At 36.0% G+C, this 15,315-nt stretch overlaps 2 non-coding genes across 2 annotated transcripts; both read left to right on the forward strand.

Annotated features, from left to right (window-relative positions):
- The first annotated feature begins 9,856 nt into the window (after positions 1-9,856).
- On the forward strand, positions 9,857-9,927 carry TRNAG-CCC. The gene has a single exon. It is a non-coding gene; the product is annotated as a tRNA-Gly (tRNA).
- Positions 9,928-10,052: 125 nt separating this feature from the next.
- TRNAG-CCC lies at positions 10,053-10,123 on the forward strand. Its single transcript has one exon. It is a non-coding gene; the product is annotated as a tRNA-Gly (tRNA).
- Positions 10,124-15,315: the final 5,192 nt, after the last annotated feature.

The following is a 15,315-nucleotide window of genomic DNA, read 5'->3' on the forward strand; positions in this document are numbered from 1 at the left end:
ACCACTTCCATCTTGCACAGTATAGTATTCTGTGGATGCACAAAGTAACTGGAAATTTATGCATGTTTGCACATATCTTTCCTTTGAGGTTGCACAACAATTTATTTGCCTTTGTAGTTCGGTTTCGCGTCTTGTCTTGCACCCGCCTTCGATGTACCCTATTATTTCAACTCGGGGGTGTCATGCCGACATGCATGTTATTAACACTACAATGTTAAGTTGACTTCTTACCAGCGCTAAGACGTCCCCCTACTGTGATGCATGTTGTGTTTCTGTGTGGGTGTACATCATATTAACGTGTCAAAATCTATTTAATGGACTACGGGTTATTTGTTTTTGACTTACGGTGGTATTATTTCATTCTTTTTCCCCACATTATGATGCCACATCCCACTTGCACAGTTCCGGTCATTGTGGTTGCACGCGGTCACTGGAATGTTATGCACAGTTGCACATATGCTCCCATCAATGTTGCACAGTATTTCATCTGCACTATACCCCTTTGTGTTTTTTTTTATTACCCGATTTGTTAACGTAACACTATCGCACAGTCTAGGATTGGGACTTTGACATTAAATCTGGGTTTGTGCTCTGTCTTGCACGTTCGGTTCCCTCGCTTTAACCGATCATTGTGACTAAGGGTGGTCATGCCAACATGCATTTCAATACAACTTTAAACTTAAGTTGGTTTATTACACTTGTGCCTATCACCCCTACCGTTGTTCATTTTCTTTTTCTACGTGGGTGCACACTACCTTCACGTGTCTTTATGTTTGTAGCGGTCTACGGGGTTATTTTTTGTTGCCATTGTGCAGTGCAGTACTTTAGTAACCTCCGATGCACACACCCGTACATTCGGATATAATGTAATTGCACAAAGGTGTAATCCACTGAAGCACGAATTAATAAGTGTGCATTTATAGCAGAATACCTTGTTACATAAAAACCAATGCATCTACATTTCGCACAACTTTACCCAAAAAAAGTTGTCCCTTGCCAAAAAAATACTACAAGTGTTAAACCTTTCATTGGTGTCCTTAGTCATGGGTTTTAAAGTCGTCAAAAAAATAGCACAATCACACATTTTACTTGCTTAGCGAAATTGCGTGAACACTCCCTTGCCGTACAGTGGTGAGCTTTGGAGGCTTTTGTTGTGTTGCTCATTGCATTCGCTGAGCAGGATTTTCTTCATGTACTTCGCTCGGTATTCTTCTATTTTGGCTTTGTCTCCCTTGGTCAGCCCACATTCCCAACTCTTCGCTTTCTGCCCTATGAAGGATTCCATGTGCCTCATTGTATATACTCCACTGTTTGGGCTTTCTGTTGCATCCCTCCAAGGCATTTGCATTCTCTTTGGTTCCATTTCCAGTATTTCAGCCGCCCTTTTATGGTCTTTGTTATCGTCTAGGAAGCACCCGAGCATGTCCTTCTGGTTTCATACATAGACACTGTTAGTAACTTTTATCATATCACCGGTTAGCAACACATTTATATCTATATTGCACATAAAGAGCAGTAACAGATGCACAGTTCCTATGAATAGAAGCTCTTGCCTCGTAACAGTTGCACAGTTCCTATGCTTACAGCAGTAACAGATGCACATTTATATCTATATTCTACACGCGTATGATTAGAAGTTCTTACCAAAATGTCCGGGATTTTCCCATACACTTCCTCTTTTTTCCCTGCAGAAGAGTTGTCAATGATTTGCATTGTCCTTCCCTTTAGATCGGCGGCGATGACATAGTAGTGAGAATTGTTACATATCGGGAATATGAACTGCATTGCGCATTGAATTCGATTTGGTTAGCAAGAACATTTTTAAAACATGAACACATACATTGTTACTTCTTAGTCTCTTAAGTCGTATGTTAACTTACCATGTCAATCTCTGTCCACTTCTTGTATGGGCTGAAAGTCATCTCGCTTTTCATTTTCCTTTTAAAAAGTTTGAGCTGTTGTGCTCGTGTCCCTGTCCATCCCACCACTGTTTCCATCTGTGCATGCATACATGGTCATATTTAGTCAAATACAGTCTTCATATTATTGGAGTTTTTCAAGTATTCCTGTTTTTTTTTAATAAAATAGAATTTGCATACCGTTAGTTTGGTTGATGCAAAGAATCGTGCTGGATCAATGATTTTTTTTGCCCGTTCTTTGTCATTTAGTACGCATGCCCAGCTGTCTATAACTATCGCGTTCACTCCGTTGCCCGTGTCTAGTGTCAGCAGGTCAGATCTTAATGCTCGTTGGGTGTTGAAGTGGAAGAGTTCCTCGTCCCTGGGTGGTTGCAAATCAGGTGATTAGTAATATTATTTTTCATTAGGTACTGAATTGTAATGTGATCTTTCTTACTTGTCAGCATTTGCATTCTCGAGTATCCACTTCTTCATCTCACTTGGGGTGGGGGAGTAACATTTTGTGAGCTCTCTTCGTGCTATGCGATCATGCTCTGACGGTGTGCCTTGGTTTTGTGGTAAGTTGGTCGTCTTACCTTCATGACGTTGCACTTTCATTGGTGCCCTTTCTATGGCCCCTCCTTGGTCTCCTCTGTCCTTTCCTTTCGGGTTAATCAGTTGCTGCAAAATGTGTGTTTTAAAATTAATATTGCTCCCGTGTTTTTGGGCATTATTTGCCCACTGTGTGATTAAACTTTTCGAGACTAGTTTATTTATTTTCACAAATGTAGCTAACTTTTAGACGTCTAATAGCCATACCATGTACATCTGTCTTATATGGTAACATTGCAATGCAGTTTACCACAATGCTGCACAATCAGTCCCCAAACACTTCACAGTCTAACTACCCAAACATTTCACAGATGCACAATTATCAACTTTTTAGTTCAAACTCATTTTCACATATTTCACAAATCCACTTCCCAAACCTTTAACTATTTTTAAATCACGCAACATTGGCATTTTGTTTCCCAATATCATGCACATTATTTTAGTTTAAATTATTTTCCATAACGAAGCTTATATCGATTTAGCACGCGACATACCTCCGGAGGTGTGACGAATGAGTCTTCTGGTTGGTTTGGCGTGGGGTGCTTATCATTGCCGTCTTTTGATGCGTTCCTGGTTTCTCTTCCTTCATCTTCCTTCTGCATCGCTTCCTCACACTGCGTTTTTGAACATTAAAATCACACTGCCATTCTGATATTGTTCAAAATAATATATTTGTGGTGCATTTTACAGTTGTCCTATTTATGAACATTCCTTTTTTAACTTACAGCATCATCTTCAATCACGGGGTCCTGATTTGGTTCACTCACCACCGGTACAGTGTGCATCTCCTGGGTTAAGCCTAGACTGAATGATGGCATTTCATATGCTGCCTCGGTGTCTCCCATATGCATGTTTATCTCATTTTGTACTTCTGTCTCCGTGTCGCCTAAATCAGCTTCGCCACCATCCTCACCGGTACTTTTTGATGCACTGCTCACTGCCTCACCGGCACCTTGTGTTTCGGAGTGTGCTTGTTTGTGCTTGCATTTTTCTCTCGCTGCCACATATCATTGTCCTACTCTTAACAGCAACTTTCCCGCCTCCACTAACTTCTCGAACGTTGTAGGACTCAGTGTGCACTTTCCAGCTTCATCCGCAAGTTTAGTGAGTTCTTGCACTTTAGTTATAACCTGGTTTGCATCATCTACAAATCGTACCTCCATGGCCTGCCATTACGGGGTCCAGATTGTAAGTGCTAACACAATCAACTATCTGGGTTTTAACCAATTATAGCTCCTTGTTAAATTAACCGTATAAGTTTTTACCTTTACTGCATCTTCGGCTTCATTTTCTTGGTTTTCGTCTCTGTTGTGATCGTTCACTTGCTCGTATTCTTCTCCGTTTGTCTCAAGCACTCCTAAACCAAACCCCCCCTTTTTAATCTCCGCAAACTCACGCTCGTTTAACAGTTTTGCAGTCCACCCTATGAATGATGGTCTGTTTCGCTCGACGTATCGGCATGGGCTCACAACTTTGTCCACGTACAACATCTGCATTTTCATTTCTCATGACAACATTTGTTATTATCATAATCATATACTCAATACACAGATACCATTCAACCACACGCCAATACTAAAATTAATTACACACAGAATGCTAAGCTTACCGTTACGAATAGCAATGGTCCAGTAAATTTTTTGTGCTGCTTTGTCACCCATTTGTTGTGGCATTCAACTAGCTCGTCTATGAGATACTTGCACCAATTCAGTTCCCTTATCTTGCTCACATCTTTGAGCTCGTGTATTATTGATTGATTTGCGTACCCATGTTGTTGGATGCAGATTAGGACGCTTGCCACTAGGACTGTGAAGTGCCTCTTGAACCAAATTCCACCATCTTTTTTCTCTTTTAACAACAACCCTATCATGTAAGGGGTTATTGTGTGGTCCCCCTTTTCGTATTCTGCTCTCCATGCATCAAGCTCGGCACATTTCGCATTCCGGCCCCTCTTTTTAATCTCTCGGGGTCCTCGTGGAAATCCAAGAACTGCCTCCACATCCTCTTCTGTTATCTTTAGCAACCGGCCATTTCCTAGATTTAACGTCTTTGAACTTCCGTCAAAGTTCTTCATCAACCAATGCCCCATTCGCAGAGGCGTGTCTTCGACCTTCAATTTCAACAAATCTCCAAAGCCTAGTGCCCTAACTGCAGTCCTTTGCAGCGATCCAAATTTTTTCATCGGTTCAACGAGGTGTTTTGCCGTAGCCCGGGTCTCGAATTTTGGAAATCGTGCCTCCTCTTCCGGTAGTAGTTCGTATTCTGAGCTATCATTGGTATTCGGTCGTTGCGGTTGAAGGTCTCCTTTTGGTGGGCTTACGAAGTCGTCATCTAGGTTGGGATCACTCACAATACTTGGCTGCACCTTTGACATTTTTGCCTTCTTCCCTGCACACATATTCACCAACAAGGATCAAACACAAATGGCATAGCTCAGTATGCAACAAAACGCCACATGCCACACTTCATACTTTATTTATATTAGGTTGCAGTTAAGGGGTCCCATTTACTATCCTCTTTAATTGTTTTTCTATGGTGTAGGCAATGGGTCCCATTTTTTTTTTCCTTTCTAAGTGAAGACACTTTGGTAAAGACAAACTTTAGTCAATCATTTATTGCCTTATACCCTATTTGTTTTTTTCCCCATCTGTTCCTGTGTGGTCCCCCAATTCACTTTTTCCTAATTTTGCAGCCAATCATGTATTCATGCAATGTGTTTTTAATTCATTTTTTCTGCACAACATTTTTCATTCTTATTATGTTGTACACTGCACATATGCACACACTTACAGATTCAGACATCAAACCTGCAACATTATCCATTACTCATATTACGTAATTTATACAATGCTTAATTTTATACACCCCTACCATCACAGTTTCAAAAACAGTCATAAAACTATGCTTAATAAACTACAAACATGGCATTTTCATTTGTGCATCCCAGTATATCAGACCAGTGCTTCTTCATCAATGGGTAACTAACAAGTCATGTTTTTTCCCACTGTTGCTTATCATTACTAAACATTAAATAAGAAAAAAAAAATCAAGAACACAAATACAAACAGTAAGAACATACATAGTCAGTTTCTTGAACCCCTTACATCACTGTGTCATAACAACTACATTTGTATGCACAACTAGCAAAAATTATTCCACACATACACGACACCCATATGAGCACCGTGGTTCTTCATTAACTGGCAACTAAACACAGCAAGAATTTTTTCCAGTCTTGATACTCTTTCTTAAAAAAAAAAAAAAAAAAAAAAAAAAAAAAAAAAAAAAAAAAATTCACACATACACGACACCCATCGTAAAACTCACGGTTCAGATGTTTCTTCCCGGAATCAGCCCACTAATACCCCCATACCTATGTAGAATTCCCCTCAAACTCGCCGGTTTTCTCCGATTCCGGCAGAATCGCTGCCGTCATCAACTTCGAACACTCTGTTTTTTTCCCCAAATCCAACCCACCATTTTCCTGTTTTGTAACCCCTAATCAACTAACACATACATGCAATTCCATTTTGCACTCAATCGCGCATAAAAAAATACAGACTGATTAATAAAAAAAAAAAAAAAAACTTACGCAGCCTGCTCGAAGCTTCGATTGACGCACGCCGGTTGCTCCGCCTGGGTGTTCCGTCCGCCATTGGTACGGTGTTGAAGTCGCCGGTAGGAGTTCGTCGTGGGTGCTGCCGTCTCGTCTGCTTCAAGCTTCTCGAATGTGCATATCCGACAACTCTCCTTCCTATTTGCACTCTACAACCCTACGCGCTAAGACCCGTAAACTAAGGGGCTTTCCATCCATGTATTGCACAATTAATAGTCATTTTACTTATTTACCCCCAACTTTATTAGACATTAACTTTTTACAACTAACTTCATTACCCATTAATTTATTAATCCGTGTTAGGGGCGTTTGATTTCCATCCGGTCAGCACGTTTGAGCCGTTAGATTCTCTAATCTAATGGTGGTATTTTAACCTTAGACCTCACCTTAGACATAAACCTCACTAGAACCCCACCCTATATATATATATATATATATATATATATATATATATATATATATATATATATATATATATATATATATATATATATATATATATATATATTTGAAGGTCAACCAATGGGTTGTATTCATAGATAAACTGCAATCGAGTCAGGGGGACATCGTCCCCGTACATAGCTGTATCATAATTAAAAGCCGTAGAAGCTAGACTATGAGCTAAATAATTCTGCGATCTAGGAATAAAATCAACTAAACATAATGAAAAGGAAGCCATATGAGCTTTACACTCATCAATAGCGTATCCAACGTAAGACCGGAGTGGAGTACTCGTTGCAGTCAGATATCTTTGCAAAATCTGACTGTCTGTAAGTAGATGGATTGCTGACTTATTACGCATACGTAACCACGAGAGTGCTTCCTTACACGCATATGCCTCGGCCATAAGTGGGGAGAAGCAATGTGGTAGGGCGTGATGTAAGCCGAGATGAAACTCCCATCTGCATTTGTGAGTAGCGCCCCTAATGAAGCCGTGTTGTCCGCATGGTGATACGCCGCATCGATGTAACATCTCCTGGTTGGCAACGGTGTATTGTGCGTTTGTGACATAAGCATAGGCTGTGGCGGGAGCGTTGCTTGGTGTAACTATGTTGCCACAGCCGTGTGGTGCGGCAATGGGTCCACAGGCGGCGGGTGGGCCGTATCGGCGGTAATGCTCGTTCCTCCGGATGGGTTGGTACGGGCATGTACACTTTGCACCATGCTTGCATGTTGGTTCCGACCATTAATATCACCTTTCTTGGCAGTGGTAAACAACCATCCCACACAGCTCCATTCCATGTCTTCCATATATGATATAATATTGCAGATGCATAGATTATCCCATGAGAGTCTAGAATATTCAATAATTCACTAAATCATTCATGAAAAATATTTGTCACTAAATTTGGGAGTGAAAGGTTGGACAGAGCCCAAATAGATTTTGTATAGTCACACGATGTCCATGCATACATTATGTCTTCATTACCAACTCGCACATACCGGGCTCACATCTACTCTCTTTATAAGCAAGTTGTTGGTTGTAGGGAGAGTATCACCTATAGCCCCCCATAGGAAGGTTTTCCATTTGGGTGGAATTTTCAACTTCCATAGGGTGAGCCATTTTGTGAACCTATTATTGGCACTGATCTCATAATTACCCACAATACGCCTATACCCATTTTTAACAGTGTAGCATCAATTAGGATCTCGTGCCAGTACCATGCATCCTCATAATCAGGGGATATTGGTATTTTCAAAATTCTAGATACATCACTTGGCTAGAAAATATCTATGAGCAAATGATGGTCCCATGTACCTGTATTCTGATCAATTAGACCTATTACTTTAGCCTCAGCCAATTGGGGTGGCATTTCTGTCTGAATCATAGGATCATCATCGTCCTGTAACCAGGGGTGTCTCCATACTGAGGTAGTTTCTCCATTCCCAATTCGCTTCCTTACCCCACTACAAATTAAAGGCTTAGCCGCCATAATACTACGCCAACAATGGCTTGGATTATTCCCCAGGGTTGCATCTGAGAAAGAAGCCTTTGGATAATATCTGGCTTTATACACACGTGACACCAATGAGTCAGTGTTTGTCAGTAACCTCCAAGCCTGCTTCCCCAAAAGTGCCATATTAAAGGCCCTTAGATCTTTAAAACTCAGGCCACCATACTTCTTAGGGATACATAATTTATCCCATGCTTTCCAATGAATCCCCCTATCGGATCCTGTGCCCCACCAGTAACGGTTCATGAGTCTCTCAATGGCAGAACAAATAGACAAGGGTAGAAGAAATACACTCATTGAAAATGTAGGCATGGCTTGAGCCACACTTTTCAACAATACTTCCTTATCCGCCTAAGATAGCAACTTCTTATTCCACGGCCCAATTCTTTGCCTGATTTTATCCGTTAACCGTTCGATTAATTCGGTTAACCGACACTTTCGAACCGAATTAACCGTTAACCGAATTTTGAGAAAACCATTAACCATTCTCCGAACTGAAATATTTCGGTTAAAAAATGATTAACCAAATTCTGTCGGTTCGGTCGATTAACCGAAATTTCTCCGAAATTTGCACACCCCTAGTGAGCACGATCAACAAATAGAGACGAATCATACAAACACCTTATAATAACTAGTGATGCAAAGTGCAATGTTCCTTCTACCAAAATATCATTAATAACAAAACATACAAAATATACTGATGGTATTTTAATTATATTAAGTGAAAGAAACATAGCAATCGGTATTTATTGGTAGCTTTTAAATGGAGCAACAAAAAGAAAAATATTTTTTATCATGTGCTCAATCTTCCAATAATAGATGGGGAAAAAAAATCAATAATCTTCATTAACGATGAATAATTAAGTATCATTTCAATAAGTGAGAAGTTCACCAAGTACCTTTTGTGACTCTCCTTAAAAGAAGGTCACACAATTGAACTCTAATGGTGGGGTATTAACTCTTTATTGTACAATACATAAAGAAAGTAGCGTCAATAGTACTAAAAAAAAGTGAGAAATTTAATTACGTGTAACACAAGTACACAACTCATAACAAAATATAATATAATGGTTAAAACTTAAAATTAACGGAATGATGAAAACATAACATATGAAATTGGCATTATAATATATGTCTTTATATATAACAGGTCATCCCCCAACCCAAAGCACCAAATTTTACACCCAAGAAAACATTTTCAGCATATTCTTACGCCGATTTTTTTTTCATCTCCAACTCGACTAGATTCTACACCAAATTTTATTTTATCTCTAATTGATTTACACTAAATTTTATTCATACACTAAAATAATTTGTATTATTATAACTTAAAACTTAAGTTTGTTTACCTTAATTATTTTAATATAAAATACAATTTTTATATAAATAATAAAATTTTAAAATGGAATTTATGTATTTTAATTTTTAATTATTTTATAGTCAATATTGATCTCATTTTAAACGTCTTAATGAGATCTTTAAATCTTTATAATTTATTTTTAATAATATAAAATTTTAAAAGGAAATAATTAATTAGCAAAAAGATTTTAAAAAGTTGTACACCAAAATGGTGTAAATGAATAATGTTACACCATATTTGGTGTAACACTATTCATTTACACTATTTTGGTGTACAATTTGGTGTCTTCCTTGGATGAAGGTTGCACTAAATTTTAATTTTATACCCAAAAAAAAAAAAAAATGATGATCTGGTGCCTTCTTTGGAAATGCCTTATAAGTTATAATTTTATAGTGACCAAGGTCCATACCATGAAGCGCATCTGGTGTAGTGGTATCATAGTACCCTCCCACGGTACTGACCAGGGTTCGATTCCCTGGATGCGCAAGTTAATGCGCAAGTTCACTTTGTTGACTGTCTATTCCAAATAGGTATCCTTTTCCTGTTTTTTCCAAGGTACAATATAGCAGTAATTATATGTATATATTTATGGCAAATGCAAATACCAAGAAGCGCATCTGGTGTAGTGGTATCATAGTATCCTCCCACGGTACTGACCAGGGTTCGATTCCCCGGATGCGCAAGTTCACTTTGTTGACCTTATGTATAGCCAATTATCTTTCCTCTTCCTGTTTTTCCTACCAAGGGTACAAATGTACAATATAGCTGTCTTGCTGGATTCTAACTTTTCCATTGGGGGGGAGTATTATTGTTTTTGGCTAAAGCAATCACAAAGTGAGATGGAGCTATCACGTAAGAATGCACAAATTTAGGTTCTCGGAAATTGCATGGTTGTCCACACGGAGTAATTGAGTTGAAATTTGGGTGGTAAATTGAGGGTGTGGACTCAAGATCGAGGTTGATTTGATGACCGCATTACGAAAGTTTTACCCTATAATGTGGTAGGTTCATTGTAGACATTAAACATTGATCGTTCCACTTAAAAGGACACTAATTCACTGTAATTTATTATCCTCTATAATTTTATCGGGTCGGAGTGTGGTGGTCAGAGCGAGGGACTTCGCATGGATGATCAATTGCATGCTAGTTTTAACATTTATTTCACAGCAATGTTTAATTTGCTCCACCCAACCCAATTATTTCTACTGATTTTTGCCAAATTTTCCAGTATTGTTTTTATGGCGAGGAGACCCACATCCATTATCCAAGGGTGTGTATGAAATAAACATCACTCTTATGTAATAGCCTGTAAATCATACATGAAAGATAAATCAAACTATGAATACCATATATGATGGGCTATGACCAAGAAATATTGACAAAAAATGAACTTGTGACTTTCAAATATAAGAATCATGATGTGACAAAGTATTATTTATTAGTTTATGGTGAATAAAATTGCCTTATTTTGGGGGTATTTGGCCACAATTGGTTGTTAGCTAATAGTTGATAGTTGATTGATTTAATTAGTTGATAGCTAATAGCTTATTGTGTTAGCTGGTTTGATCAGCTAATAATATTAGCGGATTATAGAAAAGTGTTTGGTAAATTAGGTGTTTAATATGAACTAATTACATGCAAAATGATATATAAGGGCATAAGTATATAATGTTATTTACTAGACTTTTAAAGTTTTTTTTTTTATTTATTGAGTGTTATTATTAATTATTTTTAACAATTTTTTAATTTTATTATTAATAATGTTATAATTATAAAGAAATATACTTCATAGTTAATAAAAATTCAATACCAAAAATATAATTTCAAATAAAAATATACGGAGTAATAAACATAAGTTGGTAATAATAATTCAACATAGCAGTTAACACAATTGTATATGTATGTGTGTGTCTTAGGCAAAGAGTCAATTTAGATGTCAGGCTCCAAATGGTTCTAATAATATTAAAAATATAAATTTAAATAATTATAACCATGGCTTGCAGTAGACGCTAGGTGCTAGTCGGACGGTAAAGTAGCGCCTAGCGTCTAGACGGCTAACTAAAAAAAAGTGTGCGTGTATGTCATATATATATATATATATATATATATATATATATATATATATATATATATATATATATATATATATATATATATATATATATATATCCTCTATTATAATAAAGCAGAACCTTTTTGGTAAATAAAAATAGGGAAAGTTCCCGCCAAGTCAAAACACTGCGTTTTAGCGGAACAAATGGGGATTTATTATGCAGTACATGCCTTACGTGTAAGCACCATCTCATACAGAAGCATCAGTACTGATTTAAATTACGTGTATATGCAGAGAACATTAGTCTATGCCAACATCCCAAAAGATTATGTTCCTAAGTTCCTTAATAAGTTTAAGGAAGTGTCAGTTTACGGTCATAAGAATTTTTTGGTTTGATTCCTTGATGGTTTTTTCAAACAATTTTGCCTGGTGGCACATAAATCTTGAAAGGGTGGTCTTATAAAACAATTGTGTCTGGTGGCACAAGAATCATTTTTTTGGTTTGTATATTAGTTTGTTTTTACTTTTGATATAGATTATTGTTTACTGTTTTTAAAATAAGGGGTTGAAAACCTTATCATGTACATAAGGGTTTGAAAACCTGATGCAATCAGTTTTCTTTTTCAGAGCTGAGTTTTCAATCACCTACACTTCCAAGTAGATGATTGCAGTGGTGACAATCATTTTGTATGATTCAATCATTCATTTGCAGGTCGTTCAACTTGAGGAGGAAACATTATAGCTGATGTGGTTGTGAATATATAACTACTTTTAAATACATGTATTGGAACAATAGTACATATTACGTATGAAGCAAATCAAGGAAATATTTCAGATTTCATTTTACTTCAGACTGTAACATCATTGTTTGGAAGTTTTAAGTGTTTATTAGTTAGTAAAGTTAGGTAAAAAATAGCATAATTGTTTAAAAGTCTATTTAGTAAATACTAAAAAGTCCATTAAAAACAAAGATGGATCAAGTACGTTTGTGCACTAGATAACAGTATTGGGAAATTCACAAATCTGTTATATAAACTATTATACTAAGACATGAGATAAATAAAAGAATGACTAATTTATACGGAGTAATACATTTAATTAAAAAAAACAATTAAACAGATTCTTAAATTCATGTTTTCAGGTTCTGTATTCCATACTAAAGCTGAAGATATGAATAGTCAAGACAATTAATAATCATATTTGCAATTTTCCATAAAACTGTTATTATTCCAGGAAAATTTGCACAGCCACCCCTATTATTCCAAGAAGACATCATTTTTAAGAAATCAACAGATAAAATTATTACATGGTCTGTAAGAATACAATCTGAGTTTTGAATAGTCAAGACAATTATTAATCATATTTGTTGTTTAATTCTAATGCTGTTGTATGAATGTTTCCTGTTAGAGTCTTTGTATGCTATCTCTCCTATGATAGGATAAAGGCAAAAAGGATGGTACTGAAGCATTTCTGAGGAAGAAGGCCGCAGCAGCTTCTGCTTTAGTTCTTTGAGGGTGAATTGTGAAGGCTACTTCTAATTTTTATTTTGGTACTTCAAAGAATTAGAACAAGTGAGATATTGAGAGTCCTTATTCTGAGTGTGTGACCATTCAATTATTAGATGTGCTTATGTACATCTGTGTATTTCAATTTTGCTTTCTGTAATAGTAATTTTGTTTTGAATGTTCATTTTCTTTATGATGTATTTTTCTGGCAAAAGATTTAAAACTGCTATTGTTTACTTTGAAAGATTGTTGACTTTGTCAAATTATTGTGTGGACCATGGTCCACATAATGGTATGTGGAATATAACAAAATGTACATTTTTAATATACTAAATGTACATTATTTTTGTACTGAGTGTACATTATATAATATAATGTACACTCAGAACAAAAATAATGTATATTTCCTGAATACAATGTATATTATTTTTTATACTGAATGTACATTATTTTTGTACTGAATGTAAATTATTTTACAGTAGACAAAATATGGTCCACACAACTTGTGTAGACATGGTCCACACAATAATGAAATTTGCAAGTAAGAAGCTTAAATCTTATAAGGAAATTCATATATTTCGAACTATGCTTAAATCTTATAAGGAAATTCATATATTTCTAACTATATGATATATTACAAATCTAGGAAAATATGTTGTGTTGAGTATTACTTACAAATTTGTCTATCATTCTGCATATACACAGGACAATAGTAAGGAAATTGTTACCAATAATTTATTATGAGTTAATACCCAAAATCGTCCTCGACTATAGTGGTTTTTCTCAATTTCGTCCTAAACGACTTTGGTGACCTAATATCGTCCCAGACTTTTGTGTTTCGCTTAATTTAGTCCTCCATTTGTTATTCCGTCAAATTGGTGTTAAATAAAGGGACAATTCAGTAATGTCAATATTGATCTCTCTTTACTTTCAACTTGTGAAGTGCGAAATTCCTCTTTCTTGTACGAATTACACCTAGAATTACTCCCGAACCTGCAAATCAAATTTTATATTCGCAGTTTTAGGAGTAATTCTGGGAGTAATTCGTAAAAAAAAAAGATTTCGCAGTTCACATGTCTATGAGTAAAGAGATGTCAATATTAAAATTTCTGAATTGTCTATTTATTTAACACCAAATGGACAGAATAACAAATGAAGGACTAAATTGAGCAAAAACACAAAAGTCTGGGACTAAATTGAGCGAACCACAAAAGTCTGGGACGATATTAGATCACCAAAGTTGTTTAGGACGAAATTGAGAAAAATCACTATAGTCGAGGACGATTTTGGGTATTAACTCAATTTATTATTAAGCAAAGTGAACTTTAAAGAACTATTTTAACACTTATAAGAAATTCAAAGGTTGATACCCAAAAAATATTACAAATTTATACTTTAAACTATATAAGATTCATAGTTGGAAAATGATGATACAAAATATCAGAACTTGAAGAGATATCTGATACATCATTTAACTCAAGGTAGTTGTGATCATGTGCTGCAAGCCAGCAACCTTTCAAATTCCAACACATTTAAATCCCAATGTAGTTATAGCCTGAAAAAAACTCAAAATATTTTAGAGACTAATACATCCCAATGTAGTTATAGCCTGAAAAAAAACTCAAAAATATATTAGAGACTAATACAGCTCTATTGTGTATTTAAATAATTATATTTCTATTCAAATATTCTTAATATATTACAGCAAATCCATTCCGTGCATCGCACGGGTGAAAATACTAGTGTGTGTGTGTGTATATATATATATATATATATATATATATATATATATATATTATAATAATTAGCAAGGTCGAGTCAGCCAAGTTAACTCGGCTGAATTTGCCGCCAGCTTGCCCTAGTCAACCGCCTAGGAGAGAATTGTCACGGTCTAAGGGTGCCTAGCACCTAGGCCAATTTTTAAAACAGTGATTATAACACCACAATACCCACCAACTATTAAAGGTAAATTAGACATTTAAAACAAAATTGAAATAAATTGTTATTTCTTTCCTATTATAGTTTGGCAAAAAATTATTAAATTAATGAGTGGATTTCAGTGCAAAATTGATAGTGGTTGAATGGCTTTAAATGTAACCAGAAAAACTGATTGGCTTTCTAGTAAACTACGTGCACGTACAAAATTGTGTGATTTGTGTCCATATTTGTATTGGAACTTAATCCTCATTAATGAACAATGAACATCAGCATTGAAAAAAAAAACCTTAAAACTAATGAATGAGCATAAGATCGAAAACATAAGGGGTTGACTAGCATTATATTTGTCATTCTTCGACCATGAGATTCCCCACAAGG

Source organism: Ipomoea nil, unplaced genomic scaffold (genome assembly GCF_001879475.1).
Source record: "Ipomoea nil cultivar Tokyo-kokei standard unplaced genomic scaffold, Asagao_1.1 scaffold2036, whole genome shotgun sequence".
Lineage (NCBI taxonomy): Eukaryota > Viridiplantae > Streptophyta > Magnoliopsida > Solanales > Convolvulaceae > Ipomoea > Ipomoea nil.